An 8,893-nucleotide genomic window follows, 5' to 3' on the forward strand; every position below is an offset into this window, starting at 1 on the left:
TCCTCTGCTGGGCTTCTTTGGTGAGGGAGCCGATGTTCTGCTCCCATTTGAGGTCCTGGGTGATGATGGTGCCTCAAATGGGAGAAGAAAATCGGCTCGCAAAGCTCACAAAATAAGCATTAGTCTTGTTAAAATGTCAGCAATGTATTTTTTTATTTTAATGTTATGGACTTATAGATATAATTTAAAGCGTAATAGGTTGTTCACTGCTTAGTTTATGAGATTTGTCATTTTTATGGAGGCTTTTTTTTGGTGTATCATGCATAAAAATAAAAAGGCATGCATATGGATACTTTAATTTGCTTTAAAGCTGCAGCAATTAATATAAAACAAATAAATGGGTGATTGCTAGATATTAAAGGTGACACTTGTAATTACGCAATTTTTTAATTTATATATATTTGTACAACTGTACAGTATAATTACAAGTGTCACCTTTAATATCTAGCAATCACCCATTTATTTGTTTTATANTAGTAGTACGTAGTAGTAGTAGTAGTAGTAGTAGTAGTAGTGTAGTAGTAGTAGTAGTAGTAGTAGTGTGTGTCGTGTGTGTGTGTGTGTGTGTGTGTGTGTGTGTGTGTGTGTGTGTGTGTGTGTGTGTGTGTGTGTGTGTGTGTGTGTGTGTGTGTGTGTGTGTGTGTGTGTGTGTGTGGAGGAGGAGGAGGTTCGGAGGGAAACAGCAAGAAAGGACATTAGGAAACGAATACAAGGAAATAATAACAGTCAATTTGTGTGTTTTTGACAATCACTTTGAGCTAATCGTGAAATCTTAGCTGGCTAGTTTGTTAGGACATGTGCGGCCTCTTGAGGAGGAGCATCATAACCCTAACCCTGATATTTTGGTCTTTGTCTTTTTTAGGATCACAACTAGCACTAGCTGATTAGCACCCTTCTGGATAGAGAGCATTAAAGCTAAGATATGGTTTAGATTAGAGTTTGACGGGATGCCTTTATGGGGTGTTACCCTTCCAGCTTTTTGAATGTGCTTTCCTGGAGGGTAACTGTTACCTGATTACCCTGTTCAATATTCTTTGACACCTGCCAATGTTGCAGTCTTGTGTTTGCATTCCACAAATGAGATTCATGAAGAAACTATAATAAAAGCTTCCCCTCCCTTTATTCCTCTTTGTAGATCATCAGTATTCTGCAGCCTTTCCTTGCCTCTGAATGTATTAACTCTTATCAGATATAGTGTGCTGGCCACGGCGTCGTGCTGATGGAAAGGCCCCGCCAACACAAGGGACAGCCTCTTATTGCTTCCATTTTTAGGTCCTATACCTGCAAAAACAAATTCCCTGTTCCTTTCTTTCATTTTGCCCAACTTTCCTTTTTAAAACCTTACTCTCCAATGTGCTGCTTAGTTTTCATTTCCATCCATCTATTGGTATTGAATCCCTCTGTAGCTGAACCATTGTAGAATTCACTGATACATTGATGATACATTAGAACAACATTGGACATTAATATTACATATTACATAATAGTTAGCTAGCTGTTTGAACCTGCTTCCAGTCTTTGCTCTGAGAAAGGCTAACCATCAAAAGATAAGTATATGGCAAAATATTTTTGAACTAATCCTCTAATAATCACTAGTCAACATTTAGTGTAGTATATGCTTTTTTTCCCATCATCCTTTATTACACAAATAAATAAAAAGGATTAGTGTAAAGACAGATGGCGGGTAAAAAGAATGTCATTGTTATAATTTAGAAATACCTAGATTACATAATGTGACTTTATTTTAAGTTATACATTTTTATTATGCTTTTTGGGGGTTTCCCCTTTCCTATAGAGCGTGTTTTTTGTCCATGTTAATGGTCTGCAAAGGCTAAAATCACAAAGTTCCCTCCAGGAGGTTATATTTTCTTCGGTAACATGGTGACATCATTATACAACAATTGCGCCAATATTGGCTAGCGCTCCAACGTAATGTATGTGATTGGCTAAGGGGTGGGACATCTCAAAGCGGTGGACCAATCACAACAGAGTTGGCCAGCTAACCAATCAGAGCAGATGGGCTCTGGTTTCAGACAGAGGTTGAAAAGAGGTGCTGCAGCACAGGCAATATGAGAACAATAAAGAGCTTTCTGAGCAATAAAGCACGGAGACATGTCACATTAAAGGCACTAAATACAAATATGAACCTGAATATTAGAAACATATGTCCTCCTTCACATTATTATTCATGAGACCAGCGATAACTCGCTGAGAGTCCCCACAATCTCTGATGCTGTATGTTCCATAAATGTGTGCTCTGTGTATATCCAGAGGAAAGGATTAGGATTTGTCATCTTGCATTAACAAGCTTCAAAAATGTATTTATTGTCTGAATATTGTGGGAAGAGTTTCATATTCTTAAAGCCAAGACTTTGTTTGTTTAAAACCCATTATGACCAATGCCATGAGTTTTTCCACCTAATCCATGTTTTCTTTGGTAAATGTGCCGTTGCAACATTTGACTGATTTTGATAGCATATGAACAAAACAGTAAATGGCTCTCTAATGAATCATCTCTAAGAAGTTGAGAATTCTCTGAGCGCTGGTTCTATGACTTACCAAAGAAGTGGACTACGAAGCCGTTGCCATAGCCGTACACGTTGGTTGCCGGGTCGGACTGGAACTGGATGGTGAGGTCTGCGGTAGAGGTGTAGAGCTTAAATCTGGGTTTCGATCCTCCATACTGACCCAGAATTTTAGCTGTTAGGTCATCTCCATCATAAAAGGTCACCAGGTCATTCTTCCCAATGTTCAACCTGCAACAGGAATATCAGAGAATCATTAATTTACCAAGTTTAGTTTCTAACCTGAACTGTTTTAGTGATATTTAGCTTTTTCCATCTACATTTTTGATCATAAAAATAGGTGGTTATAAACGCACTTCACTCCTCATTTGCCTCACCTTTAAACTTTCTCTTGCATCGATTTGTTTAAACATTTTTTACTTGCAATAAGAGTGGCAATAATTAAGCACAATGACAAATAATTGGTTAAAAAATGATAACTTAATAAACTCCAAAAAGGAAGGATCTGGTCAATTAAGTATATGGAAAGAATAACCATGAGATTTAGAAATCGAGTTCATATCTTTGACAATAGATGAGAAAAGATAAACAACACAAAACATTACAAATGGCAATTGTGACAGTTAATTTACTTATTAGAATAAATGATCATTCTGTTATCAGTTAATTAAATACTTTTTTAGTAATTTAACTAACAATTTAACATGAACTAATGTTGTATGCTGTGTTACAATATCGTTTTTTAAAATGCAAAAAAAACAAAAAAACACTGTTGCATTGAATGACGCAGCCTTAACCCACAGGTCAAACAGCACCACCTCTACACACCCTTCACACACATACATGCCACTTTGCTCCGTGAGAAAACAGAACGTTATGTTAATGGTAAACCTCACAATGGGTTCTTGCATTTTTTAAATGCAAGACAACTCCAGGTCAATCCAAGGTTTCTTATTGCATTATTCACGAGGAGCAGCGTGATTCCTGCTTGCTCCCGAGGAAACCATTGCTGGAGTAATGTGACTATCCACAAGGTGAGATCTTGTTGATTGCATCATTCATATTTAAAGATATTTGGTAGTTCTTCAGCCAGGCTATTATTCTTATTGTCCACAATGACAGTGCTCATAATGACATGTTGCTCATCACCTTTGGGGGATTGCCACCAAAATATTTTCAATAACACATCCGTGTGACTTAAGGACAGCTGTGTAAAGGGAAATTATTTACTTTTCAGATTGTTTGGTGACTTATGAGAGAATTATATTAAAAAAACTTAATTTTCTGCAGTTCATAACACAGACCTTGTATTAATGTGTAATCTCTACTCATGGAATCTAATGCAGTACATTTACTTAAAACTTAGTCTGCATAAAAAATACGTTTGTAAGGTGAATACTTCAACTCCCCAACAAGATAAAAGTCAAGTATAATGCGTTTTACTCTATTGCATACATTTGACAGTGACTGAGCTAGTTACTACTTGCTAGTCTGGGTCCCATTTGTGTGTGTAAGCATCACATTGACCAATTATAACTTGAGCTACACAGCTCTGCTCGTTATTTAATATGCCAATAATATAATTCACCACCTTCTTCGTCACGATAATTCACAAGCGTGGAATGCAGTATGACCCAAACTAGTGAAGATACCGCTGGAGAGGTCAGGCAAAAACACAAGGGGGGGAGGGTGTTAACACACAGGTGGATAGTATGAGGGCGGGGCAATACAATCATACAGGAAAACAACCGTAAAACTAGGTAAACACAAAGACAAAAAGTGAAACCAGACAGGACAAAATAATGGAACACTTTTTAGTTATGTTCTCTGTATTTTATATGTTTGTGTTATGCGTAACGTTGCTGCCTTCTTGGCCAGGTCAGCATTGCAAATGAGATTGTATCTCAATGCTTTTATCTGGTTAAATAAAGGTTAAATAAAATAAAAAGGTTTATTAGGTATTCTGGAGCTGACTTTTTCCTTCATTAAAAGCTTCATGTATTGTAGAAAACCCCAAAGATGATGTTAGTCATGTCCGTCCCCATCACAAACTGTAGAGTATAAAAAAGTTGGACAAAGGACATTATGGGTTCATAACGCTTCGACATATTTGAGTAGTAGTATTTACATCACCTAAATCTCTCAAGCAGAAGTGTAAAGTAAAATGTTATCATGACCAATTGTCGCGAAAGACAAAAATAAGACAATTATGTCGCCAAAATTATAAATTTTCCTTTAATAGTTACAAAATATTCTAAAACACCTGCTATGTTCTTCCCTGACTGATTGGGACTGACAGCAATTGTGATGTCAAAAAAGATGAGCACAGACATTTCCATCTGTGGGATGAATGAATCAACATCATGCTGAATAACCACAATTGCTGTCAGTTAAACTGTCAAAGGGTCATGTATAAGTGTTGATTTGACCATAGCCTTTAAAGCTGGAACTCTTACAATCCTCAAAGCTGTTCTGAAATGTCACCTGGGGCTGAGCTATCTCTTTGTAGAGAGAAGATTTAGAGCATTGAAGAAATGGCTTAGCAAGAATAAAGCAGTGACATGCTCTTTGCTGTCGCTAATTAATCACCAGCGGCTCCTGATAAAACTCATTAGCCAGCCTGAGATTGAGCTATTAATCACTAAGGGAATGCCGGAAAATATAAGGTTCAAGAGGCGTGGATTGAATCGAATTCTTTTTTTACCCAACACTGGAATATGACAGCAATATGAGGTTGTGAAAATATGCAAACTGCAGTGGGGAGTGCTTGTCTTTCCATAGGCAGATTGTTTTTTCTTTTTGTCACACACAATTTTTACTGACGTGTACACACTACACCCCATTTTCCATGAGAGAAAACAGGTCCAACAAATACAAATCTTGTACAACAAATTATTGTATTTAAAGTAGTAACATTTGTTTTAGCATATTGATTAAAAATAAATCAGCTAGGTTGCATACTGTACACGACAATTGTTCCTAAGTGTGTGGGCCCTGGCAGCAAAAGCACAGTTCCCTTCAGTTTAAAGACTTAGTTCTTTTTAGTTGCATAATGGTAGAGAGATTGCATGCATAAAGATAGGTGCAAAGAAGTTCACAGTTTTATGGTTTATAGTGGCCCATGTGGTGTCTTGAAAGTAATGAGTATCCGTTCTAATCAATCCTGAAGTAAAAGCAATGTTTTGTTTAACCTGAAAGTGTAAGCAGGCTTTGTTCTTTATTAAGGTAAGGTGTGACTGTAAACTCTCTGTCGAAAAAATTGGAGATAAACCGCTCGAGACTGGTGTCAGCTGTTCCTACGATTTCTTTTAGAGAGCACATTTAAGTATCATTGTCCGCTGTGTCAAAAACAGAACTTAAGTCCAGTAATATCAGGGCAGAACATTTACCAGCATCGACAGCATTACACTTTCACTACTGGGAACTTAATCTGCAAGACATCATTATTTTCTTCTTCCTATAACTTTCATTTACAACTCTGAACGAAAAGTTGTTCCACCTTAACATCCTTAACATAATGACTCATTAAATCCTACTTTTCAACTCAGGAGAGGTGAAACCTGAAAATGGGCCTATCTAAAAAAATGTTTTGTCCCTTTGAATGCCTACAGTTAGTCCTAGCAAACATATTAAAATGATTGTGCAGTCTTTTAAACTTATTGTGTTCCATGTTTATTTGATTGCTAACGGGTAAAGCCTCTCACCTGCTCAGAGAGCGAGGCGGATTGAGAAATACTGCCGGCTGGCGTCGAATTTGTTGTGATTAAGCTAAACAAGATTTTGTGCGGCTCTGCAGTGCATCTGTAGAACAAAATCAATCACAGCCTCCATTCCCTGACACTAATTTCATTTAGTTCAATTTGAAAAAAACAGGGCTGAGTTTGGCCTGGCCCCCGGGACCAGCTGCACATTTTACTCCAACTATTCACTTCATCATTTGCTATATCCAAGAGAATGGCTGGAACTGTTTTTGGCTGGCTTTACACAGCCTAATGGTTCCCCCTACACACTGGTAAAATCATGTACATTTAAAAAAAAAAAAAGTTTTAAAACAAATAAACATTTAAATGAAATCAACATTTTTCAAACCACTACGGCCATACATTACGTTGTCCAGAATGAAGACAATTGGAATAATAATAATAATAATAATCAAGCCTAACCAGGTGGGGTAGGTAATTTTGGAGAAACCGGCTCGAGGTCGCTAGAATTTGAATTTGAAAATACACAGCCGACAGGTATTTTATTTCTTTATTGTTGATGATGCAAACCTAGAGGGTATTGCATTATTTGCAATATAACAAACAAAATGTCATTGGCAACATATTTGCATTCATAGTTCTTTTCTCTGTGTTTTTCCTAAAAGATAGGACACTGATGTGTCGTATCAATAAAAATAAAGGCCTAGAGCACCCACATAAATGTGGCGTCATGGTAGCATTATATGAGTTTAAACTTCCTATTATGTGGTAATCATCCATTTTGTCGCGGGTCTAATAAACCTGCACTATTTGAAACAGACTAAATATAATCATATTAAATAAGTAGAGATTTTTTTCAGAAAATTCAAAAAGAAACAATACAAGATTGTATAGCACCTTTCCCTATATTTGACAAATATTTGATACATATGTATTTTTTTAAATACTGTATCTGAACCTTCAGTCTTTCAGAGTTCTATTTCCAGCGTCAGTCATGGCAAAATCTGTCTGAGCTGAATAGTCTATGACAGCTATTGGTTTCCCGGACACAGAATATACCCTGTCATACAAAAGAAGACACATTCAAATGTTGTGTGTTTGCAATCATTAACATAGATAAACGGAACCCAGCATAAATAACTATCACACTGGCTATGCTGTTTCACCTAAACAACATAAGACTAGAATCCTGAGAATCGAGGACATCACTATAACAGATGAGGCAAATTGGGTAAAACAAAAAATATTAATAATTTAAGGGGCCCTATTATGCTCAATTTCAGGTTTCATAATTGCATTTTGTGCCTCTGCTTGACTTGTCTCTGTAATAAATTGTTTTAATAGAAGAAAGTTAATTCATGTTTTCTTGTGATAAAATATGTAATGTGGTTAAAAAGACAATATATGACATTAGACACACAAAGATTGTTTGGTATATAGATACTAAATTGTGAAGATAACTAATATATACGTTATATAAATCTTTGATTTAAATGTCTGATCTACGATCCTGAGATCCATTGCTGTTGTTTGTCTCCACCAACACATTTTTGGGTTTGCGGGTAATTCCCTCACTTGAGTGTATGTAATGAAACACCATTTTCACTCTTGTGATCATTTCTCCCCATCTGAAAAGAAAGGGGCGTAACATCTCCATGCTTTAATGTTCAAAACGCTCTTTATTTTTCTCATACTGCCTGTGCTGCAGCACCCCAGCTAGCGGGGAACGTTCTCACAACTTTGGCTAACGTTACCCAGAGGTGGGACCAAGTCGTTGTTTTGCAAGTCAGAGTCAAGTCTCAAGTCTTTGCGCTCAAGTCCAAGTCAAGTCTCAAGTCAGGATGGGCAAGTTCAAGTCAAGTCCTAAAGTCAGGATGGGCAAGTTCAAGTCAAGTCCTAAACTTTGACAAAACAAGTCTTAAACAAGTCATAATGTGCTTTTCACCAAATGTAATGACATCGATCAACAGAATAATACTTAATAATCAAACTGCTCTTTATTAGTCACATTAATAATTTAATAATCAATTTTCTCTCTGCTGGTAAAGTAACGTGTTTTTCTTCTATTTTAAGAGGGATCTGTAAGGTAATGCTACCATGATGGTTTGATTCAGAAGGAGTTTAATGTATAAGATCCCTGATGTTAAGGTGACCAGAATGTTTATTTCCACTGTGTACAACATGTCATAAGGGACCCACTATGCCAGGGATAATGTGCAGCGAGGCGGTCTCTATGGGGAAAAGAACACCTGAATCTAGATCCCTCTGCAGGTGGTACTTTAAAGAGCAACTTGTAGGTTGTTGTTTTTTACTACATTTATGCTTAACCTTGCCTGAAAATTACAATTAAAAATGTTAATGCAGGATTTGATATGTTTTACAAGACATAAGGGCAGGAATTCAGAGGAAAAGGAGCCGTTTTGAGCTCTGCTACTAAAAACTGCTTTTTTTTAACGTCATACGTCAAACGCGTCATATTACGTCACATGGGGGAGTTAACTTTCTTGGACTCGTTCTCTGTCCAATCCGCAGTAGTAGTTTGTAGTTGGTTTGAGCGGTTGTGATTTAGTGAGCTGGTATTTTTTCGGTCATTTTACATTGCATTTCACCATTTGTAATCATAATGAGCTTGTGTTTGTGCAGGTTGCACAAACTCAAGCCTGTCAG

The sequence above is a fragment of the Notothenia coriiceps genome, unplaced genomic scaffold (assembly GCF_000735185.1).
Source record: "Notothenia coriiceps isolate Sejong01 unplaced genomic scaffold, NC01 NC01_scaffold00004104, whole genome shotgun sequence".
In the NCBI taxonomy this organism is placed as follows: domain Eukaryota; kingdom Metazoa; phylum Chordata; class Actinopteri; order Perciformes; family Nototheniidae; genus Notothenia; species Notothenia coriiceps.